Source organism: Apodemus sylvaticus, chromosome 4, assembly GCF_947179515.1.
Source record: "Apodemus sylvaticus chromosome 4, mApoSyl1.1, whole genome shotgun sequence".
NCBI lineage: Eukaryota > Metazoa > Chordata > Mammalia > Rodentia > Muridae > Apodemus > Apodemus sylvaticus.
The window spans coordinates 77,931,611-77,945,315 of NC_067475.1; the positions used below are offsets into that span (position 1 = coordinate 77,931,611).

The 13,705-nt window shown below is 45.1% G+C and overlaps 1 protein-coding gene across 1 annotated transcript in view; it reads right to left on the reverse strand.

The window, feature by feature from the left end:
* The window catches only part of Adar (adenosine deaminase RNA specific), a 38,771-nt gene extending 35,491 nt beyond the window's left edge, over positions 1-3,280 (reverse strand). The window contains exon 1 of the mRNA XM_052179995.1: positions 3,189-3,280. The gene's annotated coding sequence lies outside the window, so the exon portion shown is untranslated. The remainder of the gene's footprint in view (positions 1-3,188) is intronic.
* Between the last annotated feature and the right edge of the window lie 10,425 nt (positions 3,281-13,705).

A 13,705-nucleotide genomic window follows, 5' to 3' on the forward strand; every position in this document is an offset into this window, starting at 1 on the left:
GTGAAAACCATTTTGCGGTGAGGAACAAAACCAGACACATTCCTTCTGGGTCAATGGCTCTTGTAGAAGGTTGTTAAAGTACAAGAGGAGAATAGACCTGTAAACAAGTGGTGGCCAGGGCAGACACCTGCTGTTTCTACCTCCTCCACGGTTACAGAATATCAGGGTGCATTGCCATCACAAGAGATAGCCTGTCCAGCCGCAGAACCCCTCCCCTCCCATCACACTGAGTAGTTTGCCATGCTAGAAGACAGCCAGCCACAAATCATGACTTAGGGCAGTCAGCAGTCTCAAGCTGTTTTAGTGTATAGGAAAACAAAGAGAAACAATAAACTAAAAAGGTGCAGAGAAAGACAGGACCCAGAGGGTCTTTATGACATCAATTCAGCCCCAAGAGCTAGCCGTGCCTGAAGCTCTCCTTTGGACTTCCTACTGAAGCAATTAAGGAGAGAAATCTTTTACTTAAGGAGCTTACATCAAGCTCCTGAAATTTGTAGCTAGAATAATATGTTCTCTTTCAGGGAGAGAACTTCACTTTCTGTGTAAGGAAGGGTACAGAAGGCAACGGAGGGCAGGGTCAAAGGTCTCTCCCAGCACCTGAGAACGCTAGTGAAAGGAGGCAGATTTCAGGCATTGGGGAAAGTTTGCAAAAGTCATTTGAGATGCTTGGGTTCAGGAACAAAGGGATGTGTGCCTAAACGACAGTCTAAAATGGATGAGTTATATAAGCCCAATAGCCTACTACATAGAACTATAGAGACAGAGTGGCACACAGTAGCTGCTTTAAAACATAAAGAAAGCTGGACTTTGTAGCATGGGCCTGTGATCCCAGCTACTCAAGAGGGCTAAGGCAAGAAGATTGTGAATTCAAGGCCAGCAGGAGCAAATCAGAGACCCTTTCTTAGGCGAAAAAGTAAAGAGGCAAGGGACACGGGTCAGTGATGGAGTGAGTGCCCAGGCCCAATCCCCAGTACCTCAAAACTATCAATAAAAAGCTCCAAGAATAATTTAAAGCTAATTCCATTCCCACATTGGTGCGCATCTGTCTTAGTTAGGGTCACTATTGCTGTGATGCAACCCTACGACCAAAAGCTCCTTGGGGAGGAAAGGGTTTATTTGGCTTACATTTCTACATCACAGTTCATCACTGAAGGAAGTCAGGGCAGGAACTCAAGCAGGAACCTGGAGGCAGGAGCTGATGCAGAGGGACATAGTATCAGTCACAGGTCTTTCCTAAACACGTACATTTTAGAAAAACTTACTATTTCAAACTTCTTAACCTGGATGCCAAACAGTCCTCTGGTGCTTTCGAGAAAACGCAAAAGTTTTCAAGTAGCTGTACCCACCCAGTAAGGTCAAGTCTACCAGATGTCACAGCAAAGCAAATTGCTATAGCTCAAGAGATCACTGCAAAAGCCCCAAAGCTCAGATTCTGCTGTTTGTGAACTTCCAAACTCTAATCAGTTTGTCAGAGATAATAATGCCAACCTTGGTCTAGAAGGGAGTTTCACATCTTTGAAGTCTATGAATCAGTAAGATGCTGGGTGACAGTGTGTTAAGTATAAAAATAGCAGCTTAAGGGGGAAAATGCTTAAGGGGAAGCATTGGTCTCCTGCTGGGGAGAGTAACAGTCCCTTTTGGGGGGGGGGTTCTTCTTCTTCCTACAAGCAATCATCAGATACCCACTGTCTGCCCAGGACTCCAGTGTTCTATGTAAGCCCAAGCAAGCCCAGGCACCTTCCCCTCCACTCCCAACAAAAAAGCTAAATCTTGGCTCACAGCCGAACAATACAAGGTAAGATATAAAATAAGAGACAACAAATCATTTCAACAATATTGTTGAATGATGTCCCATTCCCCACTGCCCATACCTTCATGTTGCCAGGACCCTAGTCACTGAGAAAGATTAAGACCCAAACCACATACATAGCCCGATGGTTTAGCTTCAAGCTCCAGCTCTGCGACAGTATTAGGACCCTGGCCAAGACTTACCTTGTGCCATCTGTAAAATGGGACCAGTACTTACAGCACTAGGTTGTCGGCAGGGTTAAATAAATTAGTGTATGTGAAGTCCCTGACACAGTATCATAGGAGCAAAACGTTCAAAAAAGGAGAAGGTGTAATTAGTACAATAAATTGAAGTCTTAATCTCGTTTCGGCTCTAGAATTTTAGGCAGTCTACAGCAGGGAAACAGCGGCAGGATAGCAGATACCCAAAATAGCACAAATCTCTCCCGCCTCTGAAGCTACACCACGGATGAGAAGCAGCAGCAGCAATACAAATGCCTGCGTGTCAGCCCCTAATCATCGCTAGCCACTTTAAATTCTAACAGCCCGTCAAGGGAGGCATAATTATCTTCTTTCTCTAGATAAGCCCAAGAAGACAGGTGAACAGTGTCACCCTGCTGAGAAACAGAGGACCTGATTCTACCGTTTATGCCGCCCCAGTGTCCTTCGCTGCCTCCCATACAGCAAGCATTCAACTGTAAATAACACGGCAGGGTCTTTAAAACGATGGGAACAAGACCTCTTTTCTAGAGAAATTAAGTTGGCATCGTCATTCAGCTGCCACAATTGGACGTTCCTGCATTCTCCGTCCCTAATGACCTGCTCTAGCAACCTGTCCTCCCTCTCCTGCAACCAGCGTCGGAGGCCTCAGTGTGCCAGTGTGTCGGTGTCCTCCTGCAGCCGTTTAGACACAGCGCCCTCGGCTGACTGCACGCTTGCCCTCTTCCCCTACGCGTTCGAAAGCCCACCGCCGAGTTTCCCCGGCCTCGGAGACCGACGCTGAACGCCTCACCCTCTTGCAGGGCCCAAGAACCGAGCCAAACAGACCAAGGAAAGGCAGGTGACGCAACAAGGCCTCCTGCTTCAGGGCCAGCCCAAGGCTGAGCGCCGTGCCCGCGACCCCGCGTGGGAACCCACGGCGGGCACCTCCGTGGCTCCGTGCCAACCACGCCAGGGCGCGGGGTTGGCTCCCGGGGCCAGGTTCCGGGGCCGCGCCTCTGCGGGGAAGGGCGTTCTCGGCGGGAGGGCCGCGGGTACCCAGCTCCTCCCGCCCGCCGGAGCGCCCGAGCATCCGCGCAGCCCCGCCGCGCCCGCCGCCTCCACCACCGCTCCCCGCCTCTCCTTTTCCAGCGCTGCAGGCTGCGGAGGCGGCGGCCCGTGTGCGACGAGGAACCGCTTACCCGCGCGCGACTTCCTCGGACGCTGCCCACTCGTGAGCCCAAGCCTTCGCCGGACCTTCCCGGCTGGTCCCAACGCGTAGCCCTCCACCTTCAGTCAGAAATCAATGGCTAGGGCGCAGATTGGTGACATCACTGGCGCGCCGGCGTGGGAGGGAGGCCCATGTGATGCATCCCTCTTTTGTTTGAGCCCTTGGAAAATGAGGGTTTTGTGGCTCCTTCTCTCTCAATTTTTTGCCATCTGAGGAGGATATTTTTGTGTGCATGGTGTCACACAAAACCAGGTATTTGGTGTCAGTATACTGCAGTTTTTCTCAGGGCCTTGATTCTACTTCCCAGTTCTCCATAATGTGTTTTGGTTGGAAGACCTGAGAGAATATGTGTAGATACAATCTTCCTTTTGAAGTGGACCCGAAGGCCACAGAACTGGTTGTCAATGTTTTGTAATCAGTAGACTTCTGAAGTAGAAGTAGACTATGAGTAGACTTTAATTAAATTGGTGCAGGAAAAAGCAACAGAATAAGGTCTGGATTGATGGCTCAGGGTCTAAGAGCAATGGCTGCTCTTCCAGAAGTCTCACTGTTGATTCTCAGCACCTGCTCAAAAGCCATCTGTAACACCCATTCCAGAGAATCCTATGAGCCCTCTTCTGGCCCCCCCTGGCATTACACACGTATGATCTGCAAACATACTGCATGTAAAACACCCATACTCTTCAAATAAACCAACACATCTATGATGTGACACCCACCAGAAGAACTAAAATATTTCCAGTGAGTGGCTCATCACTTTGTAAGTGGTCCCAATCTTCTAGTGTTGGCTTCACCTCAGTAGTAACTCTCATCATGAATTTGCATTTACACAGCTACTACATTGCTTTCATTTCTCTTCACGTGTTATTAGTAAGCAACATATTTTTATTAATCGTGCATATATTTCCTGGAACTTTCATTTTCAGAAATTTGTTAAGTGTCATCTCTTATAATGCAACTTGAGTAAGTTGCATATTGCACAATCTCACTGCTAGAGAATAATTCATTATGTATGTTAATTTATGTATCCCTTCTCTAACTATTTAAGCATAATTTCAGTCTTCTATTTCCAGGTGTGATTATCATCACTATCTTCTGGTGCCACTGTATAAAATTTTCTTGGGTATTTTTATCTAGATGCAAGACTGATGGGTCTTTGGTATGTTAGTGGTTCATTTTGTAGTATAGCATTGATTTTTTAATAGAGAATGTTTATACCATATTGTGTATACAAGAGGAGCAATTTCCTCCTCTTTTAAAGACTCAGGGAGAAAACTTAGAGTGGTGAGGTGCATCTTTAACTTCAGCACTTGGAAAGCAGAGGCAGGAAGATCTCCGAGTTCAAGGCTATCCTGGTCTATAGAGTGAGTTCCAGGAAAGCCAGGGCTACACAGAGAAACACTGTCTCAGGAAAAAATTGAGAAAAGGACTCAGGTAAGGCTCAGGAAACTCCTGAAACTTACAAGATTCATAAGGCCCTCCCTGCAGTTACATAGGCAGTAATAAGATTGCTTAGGAGAGAGAAGAGACACAACTGACTGCGGAGACTTGTTGCCTGTGCTGAATGGGCTTTTGAGTGATTTGTTACTCCTATAAGTAGCCCCAGTAAACTCATTCGTTTATCACGTTGGACTTTGGTGGAATCATTACTTTAGCCTGTGATTTATCGCCTATCTGGAATGAGCAGATTTTTGTTTAAGTCTCCACAGAAACTGTCATAGAACACATACCATCTGCTGTTTGTGTCTAATATCTCAGATCTTAACTTTTGTTAGTGAAATAGTAAGGTGGTGGATAACATCTATTTCCACCCAGGTTCATACCCTCCTCCAAGAATGCAGTGGACAGATAGGAGGTATCTTACTGTTGATTCAGGATCAACAACCTTAAGTGGAATAAAACAGCTTTAAAATGTTGTCACATGGGACCTGACAAGGAAAATGAACAGGCTTGGCCTCTCAGACCAGTGGGTTCTAGTAGAGAACCATGATAACCCAGAGAAGGCTATCAGAGGGCTTTGGAGTCCCAACCAAAAGCCGTGCCTTGCAGAACAAGTGTTCAGATCACCAGCAGGAGAACAACAGGCACAGCTTCTGTCTCAAGCAGCAGTAGAGGCTAACTCCCGTTTGGAGCTGAAGTGTGGAGTATTGAAGTCTGAGGCACAAAGGAGTGAGGCTGGCCTGAGCAAACACCCTGCTCAAAGCAGAATCCCCAGGTGGCAGAAGCCTTAGGCACATGGAGTCTCTAGCAAGTCTATCGCAGGGAGTCTTGAAGACAGTCTTCCTTCTCTAATACCCTGAAGTCTCTAACCCCTGAAAAGAACCGGAGTGCCTGGGCTAGGCCCCAGCCTAAGCCAGAAGCTGGACCCTAAATCCTTCCTTGCCTTCTTCCTTCAACAAGTCTGTGGTGTTCTGACTGTGCGTATAATTTATAGGGTGCCAACTGGGTCCCCCCAATCCCCCCCATCAACTGTGGGCATGTGAGTGTGGGTATGCAAATAACATGAAAAAAAAGGGACCAATCAAGGAAGAACTGTCAACCGTGGTGGGGAAGAATCACAAGCCTGCTGAGAGATGCGAAAAGTGAACAGGAATGTGGGCAGGCCTCTACCTCTACAGCTGCGTGAAGACTCTTATAAGAAAGCTTTCCTTTGCCTGGTTGCTATGGTGATCTTGCAGGTTATCTGTCATTTGCTTTCCTTTTGCATCCACTTCAACAGCTGTCAGCATTGCCAGCTGTCAGAGATTCTCATGTTGGGGTGGAGGGGGAGCACCCACAGGTGTTGGACGGAACCCCAACCTGGCCTTACTGGTCTTCCCCTAAATGTCTCTTCCACTTAGGATAGGTCACTGGCGATCTTCTGCTGTGAAATGGATTCCAGAGCTGAGCAAGAAGATAGGCCGTGGCGATGACTGCAGCCCAGGACAGCTTTACTTGCACCAGTTTTGCATATTGGACAGGCCCCTTCCTCCCAACGTGAGATCCAGAAAGAGGAGAACCATCCAAAAACTAAGGAAAGGAGAGAAACTTCCAGAAGAGAGACCCATCACCTTTCATAGTATTCAGCAGCCTATGGGTGAATACTAGGTTTTGGGGTAAGAGATTAATTGGAGGAGTTATTAATGTTGTGGACAGACAGAGAGATAGCAACATGGTTGGGGATCTGATGAGAGTTTGGGGTCCCATGGCAGAGTGGGGGATTGCTTCCTATAGATCTCAAAGGGAGGCAGAGGTCTGTTTTAGAGAGGGAAGCTGTCTGATTCCTGGGCATTAGGAGGAAGGGAGGAACTTCCTGGGTAGGGTACCACTCTGAGGGTGTGAGGTAGGGGCACATTTAGTTAAGGCATACCCATTATACAGAGAGAAGATATGTTACCACCAACAGCCCTCTGATGTCCCCAAAGTCTAAAGAAAAAAGGCATTCTCCTGAAATCCAGATACCTGGAGGGTCTGATTACAGACTCAGGAGGTTCTCCGTAGGGTGTTTGTCTCTCCTGTAGCAGCAGAGATCCTGTAGTCAACCGTGAGATTGGAGAGGGTTACATATGAGCACAACTTGAGCAATGTTGTGCTCATATGGTCTGGGCTTTAGCTTTTCTTTCCTTGAGTCCTGGTACCAGGGAGCAGGTTACAGATTCAGAGAGACTCTCCATCGGAGGCTTGACGCGTTGTGAAGCTGGGCAGGGAGGAGTGCTGTGGTTGAGTGCAGCTTGATTAGTCTGTGGCCCAGAACCAAGCAGTGGAAAGTTAGTAAGCCAGGAATTGCACAGCTGGCCTGTGAGTAGCAGTCTTTGTGACAGGTTCATACCCTCCAGACAAACACGGCTGAGTAGCTAAGGATCTGTTTAGTTGAGTAGCATTTAAAACACTGGGACTGCTGAGCAGTGGTTGTGCATGCGTTTAGTCCCAGCACTTGGGAGGCAGAGGCAGGCAGATTTCTGAGTTCAAAGCCAGCCTGGTCTATAGCGTGAGTTCCAGGACAGCCAGGACTATTCAGAGAAACCCTGTCTCAAAAATACCAAACAAACAAAAAAGAAACACTGGGGCTGGAGGTAGGGCCCCATGTTGCAGAAGAAAGGAGCTCCCTTTAACCTTTGAACTCAAAGCCAGCTGGGGCAGCATAGCAAGATCCCATCTATAGCAAAACAAAACCCTTCTTGAATATGCAAATGTTTGGTCTTAGTGCCACTAACAAGCTTGTGAGTTGATGTTTTCCGGAAATAGGCAGCTGAGGGGCGGATCCACTGGCCCATGCTCGTTCCGTTGGTGGAGTGATTGTTCCTTGTGTTTTGCCCATTGGTTAGTGAGTGCTTGGTCAGTTTTCTTATGGACATGATCTTAGTCGATTTTACTGCAGTTTTTCTTCCATTTGTGTCTTTTCATTTTCTACTTAAAAAGTAGTATTCTTTTAATTTTTGGTCTTTCTGTGGTTTCTTTTTGGGCTCACAGGTTATTTAAACAATATGGTCAGGGATAAGACTGTCATTCAGTGGTAGACTGCAGCCCAGGTATACACAAGGCTTTGAGTTCAGTTTCCAACAATGCACATTAAAAAAAAAAATTGAAAACAAATTTATTTCATGATTGTGGAGATCTAAAATTAACCATTCCTATAATGTCTTGTTATCACAGCATACTTTTTATAATTACTTTTCATTTAAATGTGTTATTCCCTTGATAGAATATGTGTGAGAAAAATTTGGGTATCCTCATGGGATGAAAAATTGTCCATTAGTGAAAATGTGGTGATTTTGATGTTCAAACATCCTGTATCTTTAATGATTGATGCTGCTTCAGTCACCACTCACAGAGAAAAGGCATGTTGAAAAAAATTATAGTAGATTTGTCAGCCTTAAATATGTGTTTATTTATTTATTAGAGGCAGAATGTTATGTAGGGATGGGCTCTGGCCTTCACTACTTTAACCTGACTTTTAGTCGATCTCCCATTTCTACCTCTGACTGTATCTTCAGTCTAGAGACATGAAGTGTCAGAGCCAGGGAACTTGGAACTTCTTCAGTGTGTATCAGTTTGCTTCTCCCAGGTGAATGTCCCCCCTTCTCCTGTGATGTCATTGTTCAGTTTCTAAATTAAAATGAGATCAAGCCTTCAATCTTTTCTTTCTCTTTTGGGTTGTCCCAATCACAGCTTATTGAACGAGCCATCTTTTGTCTCGTTGATTAGAATGGTCACATCTAACTGCTATAACAAATAACTACTATAAACTAAACTAAATGCCCATTTATAAATGGCACTCTTCCTGGATTTCACTAGATATCATTGCTCATTTCCTTAGGGCTGAGCATTCAACTGTCTGTCTCAGAATCTATGTCTCTTCTATGGTGAGATATCTGTTAGAGACTTTGGTCTTTCCCCCCCACCCCCCAATTTGCCAGCTTTCTTTTTTAAAAGTTGAAGCGGAAGCTTCTGGTTTCTTTGAAAGTCAGTTATGTCAAATGATATTTTGCTGGGGCAAACAGGGAAAAGAATGTTTTTGGTGAAGCAGACAGTCTCAGTTAGGGTTTTTCCACTGTGAGCAGACACTATGTCCAAGGCAAGTCTTATAAGAACAACATTTAATTGGGGCTGGCTTACAGGTTCAGAGATTCAGTCCATTCATCGAGGTAGTAACATCCGGGCAGGCATGGTGCTGGCAGAGCTGAGAGTTCTGCATCTTCATCTGAAGGCTGCTAATGGAAGACTGACTTCCAGGCAGCTAGAATGGGGTCTTAAACCCCACGCCACAGTAATACACCTATTCAAACAAGGCCACCCTCCAAATAGTGCCACTCTCTGGTCCAATTCTATACAAATGATTACACAGACACAGGTGAAAGGTTTGCTATAGCAAATATGTGAAAGGATGCATGATGTAGAAGAAATGTAAATATGACACCACAGACAGTGCGAGCTAGAACATTGGTTTGCCTTGCTATTCTTCACTGATGATATGCATGTATTAGTTTGCCTTACATTGCATTGCTGAGCTTTGCTTGTGGTGACTTCATAGAGAGACACTCACCAAAGAACTTCTCGTGAGGTTCCTGTGACTTCACTTCTATAGACTTGGGTCCATTGGTGAGTCTTGCAGTTTCTTCTGGATTGGGCTGCCCTTGCTGATTTGTGTGTGGTGTTCCCCAAGTAGACTGGACTGCAGCTGCTAATTCATGTTTGGTGTTTGCTAGTGGACTGGACTGAGAACAATGATTATTAGGATCACCCCCAAAGAATTATTTCTAAACGGATCCACTTCTCCCATATCCTAAAAATCTTTTGTTTCCACTACTTCTGGTGGGTGTTGGGCTAGAAGGAAGGTTGAACCCTTATTAAAGTAGGCTATAAAATATATGCCTACAAATAGTTTTATTATTTTATTTTGTATGTATGAGTATTTTGCCTCCATCTAAGTCTCTCCAACACATGCATGCCTGGTGCCTGTGGAGACTAAAAGAGGACACAGATCCTCTGGAACTGGAATTACAGACAGTTGTGAGCCACCATGTGGGTGCTGGGAATTGAACCCAGGTCCTCTGGAAGAATAGGGAGTGCTCTTAACCACTGAGCCATCTCTCCAGCCCTTGTTACCTTTCTTATTGCTGCTTAAAATTCTTGTGTATGATTTTGATGATGGTTTTTTTACCAGCCATATCTTTACAAATATTTTTTCTATTATATTTTATAAGATTCTCATGAATCTTTCACAGAGAAAACAATTTTAATGATAATAACATTCATCTAATCAATCTTCCTTTTGCTGGCATCACATCTAAAATGTTACCAGCAGACCCTATCGTATCTGAATTTTAGCCTGTATTATCCTCTATGGGTTTTATGGTTTTGCACAGTTTCTGAAACAAGGTCTAGCCCAGGCTAGGCTTACAATAGTGAGCATATAGTATCAGCGCCCTAGTTGTGGTTACTATTGCTGTGATGAAAACCATAGCCAAAAGCGATGGGGAGGAAAGGGTTTATTTGGCTCACTCTTCCACATCTCTGTTCATCACTGAAGAAAGTCAAGACACAAACTCAAACAAGGCAGGGGCCTGGAGGTGGGAGCTGATTCCGCAGCCGTGGAGGGAGCTGCTCACTGGCTTGCTCTGCGTGGCTTGCTCAGCCTGCTCTCGTATAGAACCCAAGACTACCAGCCCAGGGACGGCCCCACCTACAACGGGCGGGCGAGATGTCTGCCATCAATCACTAAGGAATGCATTTCAGGCTTGCCTGCAGCCCTTCCTCAACCGAGGATTCACCCTCTTAGATGACTCCAGCTGCTTCATGCTGACATAAAAACTAGCCAAGACACTTAAATAGTGTAATGAATTGATCTTTGTGGCACAGTTCTAGCTCCTGGAGAACCAGAGGGAGAAATGTTCAAAGTCGGACTAAGCTACAGAGGCAACAGAGGAAGTACCATAAAGGAAAATAAAGAAGAGGAAATTTGTGTATCAGCTTAAAAATGAAAAACAAAAACAAAAACAAAAACAGCATCCTCTAGGCATGATGGTACATGCCTGTTATCCTAGGACCTAGGAGCTGGGGGAAGGAGCAGGGAGTTCAAGGTCATATTAGCAAATATGAACACTGTGAGTTCACTACACTAATGCATAGCAACTAAGACATACTGATACATCGTTTCTCTGAGGACAGCTTAGGCTGCAGGAGATTGTGCTACAAACAAACAGACAAACAAACAAGCATAACCCAAACAACAAAATAAAATGGATAACCCAAACAAATCCTCCGCTTTATTTCTATATGCTAAAATCCATTAGTTTAACATCTACAGGTCAGTAATTACTTGATGCATGTACACAGATATGCAGCCAGCACCCACAATCTGACTCCAGATCATTTTTTGTCAAAATAAACTCCAGACTCATCATTTCCCCCAAATCAACCTTTCTCAGTCTTTTTAAAGAGTCAACCATAGCTGTCTTTTTTTTTTTTTAAAGTTTTATTCTGTATATAGAGTGTTTTACCCATACATATGTCTGTGCACTATGTGTTTTCCTAGTGCTCAAGGAGGCCAGAAGAGGATGCTGGGCGTTGAACCCTGCTCCTTTGGAAGAGCAACCAGTGCTCCGAGCCACCACTCAGTGATCTGAGTCTCTGAGCCACTGAGCCGTGTTCCTAGCCCCTTCCCCAGTCTTATGCCACCCCTAATATAGTCTCTATTTCTACAGATTTGCCTACAGATTCTAGCTCTTTTACATTAGTGAAATTGTATGTTTTACTTGCTGGATTTTTGAATCAGTCTTGCTAAGTCCCCAGGCTAACCTGAAACTAGCCATCCTCCTGCCTTAGTATCCTCAGTGTTGGGGTGATAGTTATGGACTGCAACACCTGGTGTCAATACAAGATCTTTTATCATGGCTTCTTTGCCATACCGGGGTGTCTTTGGGGGTCAGCTGTGCTGTGGTATAGACAGCAGCGGGCACTGCTGTGAGATTCCCCCAGCATCCCGTGTGCTAATGCAATCCATTTGTTTATCTATTTCTAAAATGTTTCATCATCTCATCTCTAAGGAATTCCGATAACACCACTGTAAATGTTTGTTTTTGCACGGAAATGTTTTCGTATCGTCATGTGCATATTTTCATCTTTCTTGGGAGAGGGAACTAGGAGGCAGATTTCTGAGTTAGACGATAATCCTATGTTTAACATTTTGAGGGACTGCCAAAGTACTTCCCAAGTGTTGGGCACACTTTACCTCCCCATGTGTAGTGTGTGCATGGGGACTAGCTTCTCCACAGCTCTCCCAACACTTGTTAGTGTCTTTTTTAAGATAACCACCTGGTCCAGGAAAATCCACTGCAGATGGGTGAGAATTGATTATAAGGTACCGTGACACCAAAGAGGCAGGCTGATCCATGTGCTGAGCATGATTGGTTAGACACTTGATCACAAGACCCTGCGATTGGGGCCAGAGAGACAAATACAGCAGCCAGAACGAAAGCAATTTTTACTCACACTAGAATGTGCCTGGTTTATCTTGATTTCATACGAAAGGCATCAAGCAGGTTCCCAACCTTCACTATACCAGAGTTTGGCCTGAAAACTCAACCAGACATGGTTTCAATTCATCCTGGGTCCCTCCACTGTCCTAGTGAGGGTGTCCTGTTATTTCACTCTGCCTTTGACTGGCATTTCCTCCTGCCTCAGCTTATAGGGATGAATTGGCATGGGCTCCCCACTTTCACTAGAGTGTGAGCGTGCTGAGCTAGCACTTTAACACTAAGCTGTCCTCCCCACCGCCAGATATATTCATCCTGCCCTTTTATTTTGGGTGTGGCTTCATGGTGTGAGTATGCTGGTGTGCATACGTGCTTGCGAAGGCCAGATATTTGGTGTCTTCCTCCCTGGCTGTCCGCCTTATTGACATGAGGCAAGATCTCTCGGTGACCCGGGCCTTGACTTTATGACTAGGTTGTCAGTCCAGCAAGCCACCCATCGCTCCATCCTCTCTTCAGTGCTGGACTTGCAGGCATGGAAAGCCATTGGGTTTTCATGTGGTGCTGGGTCCTCATACTTACAGAATAGGGGGGTCTTATCCAGTGTTTTTTGAGACAAAGTCCAGACTGACCTGGAAGTCACTATGTAGTCCATGCTGACCTTGAACTTGCTGGAATTCTCCTGCTTCAGCCTCCAAAGTGCTAGGATCATAGCACCTACACCACCACACAAAACTAGCCAAAGACTTTTTGGCTCTATAATTTATTCTCTCCTTTCCTCTCCTCCCCTCCCCTTTCCTTTTCTTAATTGCTTTGCATGTCATTGTCCAGTTGGGTCAGCACTGTTTGTTGAAATGTTCTTTCTTTATTCACTTCTCTTGGTAACCTTGCCAAGGTGGCTAGCAGATTCTGGGTTTTGTTCTATTGACCATTCTTATGCCAACACCACATTTAATGGTAATATTTCCATTAAAAAAAAACAGAAGTGGCAAGTGGGATTTTCCAACTTATTATTTTCCAAAATTATTTTTCGATGCTTTAGGTTCCTTGTATTTTCACACCAATATCACAGTTAACTTGATAATTCCTACCAAAACTGTATAGGCCAATTTGGGATGTCTTACTTTTTAATCTTGTTCTTTAGTCTATAAACATGGGGCATATTTACATTCATGTTGATATTCTTTAATTCCCAACATAATTTTTCAGTCCTCAGTTATGCTTTATAAAGCTTTGTTAACCTGCCCCCTCAGCTTGTTTCCTTTTGAATGTGTGGTGGTTTGAATATGCTTGGCCCAGGGAGTGGCACTATTAGGAGGCGTGGCCTTGTTGGAGGAAGTGTGTCACTGTGGGAATGGGTCTTCTCCTGTCTGCCTTTGGATGAAAATGTAGACCTCTCAGCTCCTCTTGCACCATGCATGCCTGCCTGCCTGCTGTCATGCTCCTGCCTTGATAGTAATGGACTGAACCCCTGAACCTGTACGACAGCCTCAATTAAATGTTGGCCTTATAAGAGTTGCCTTGGTCATGGTGTCTC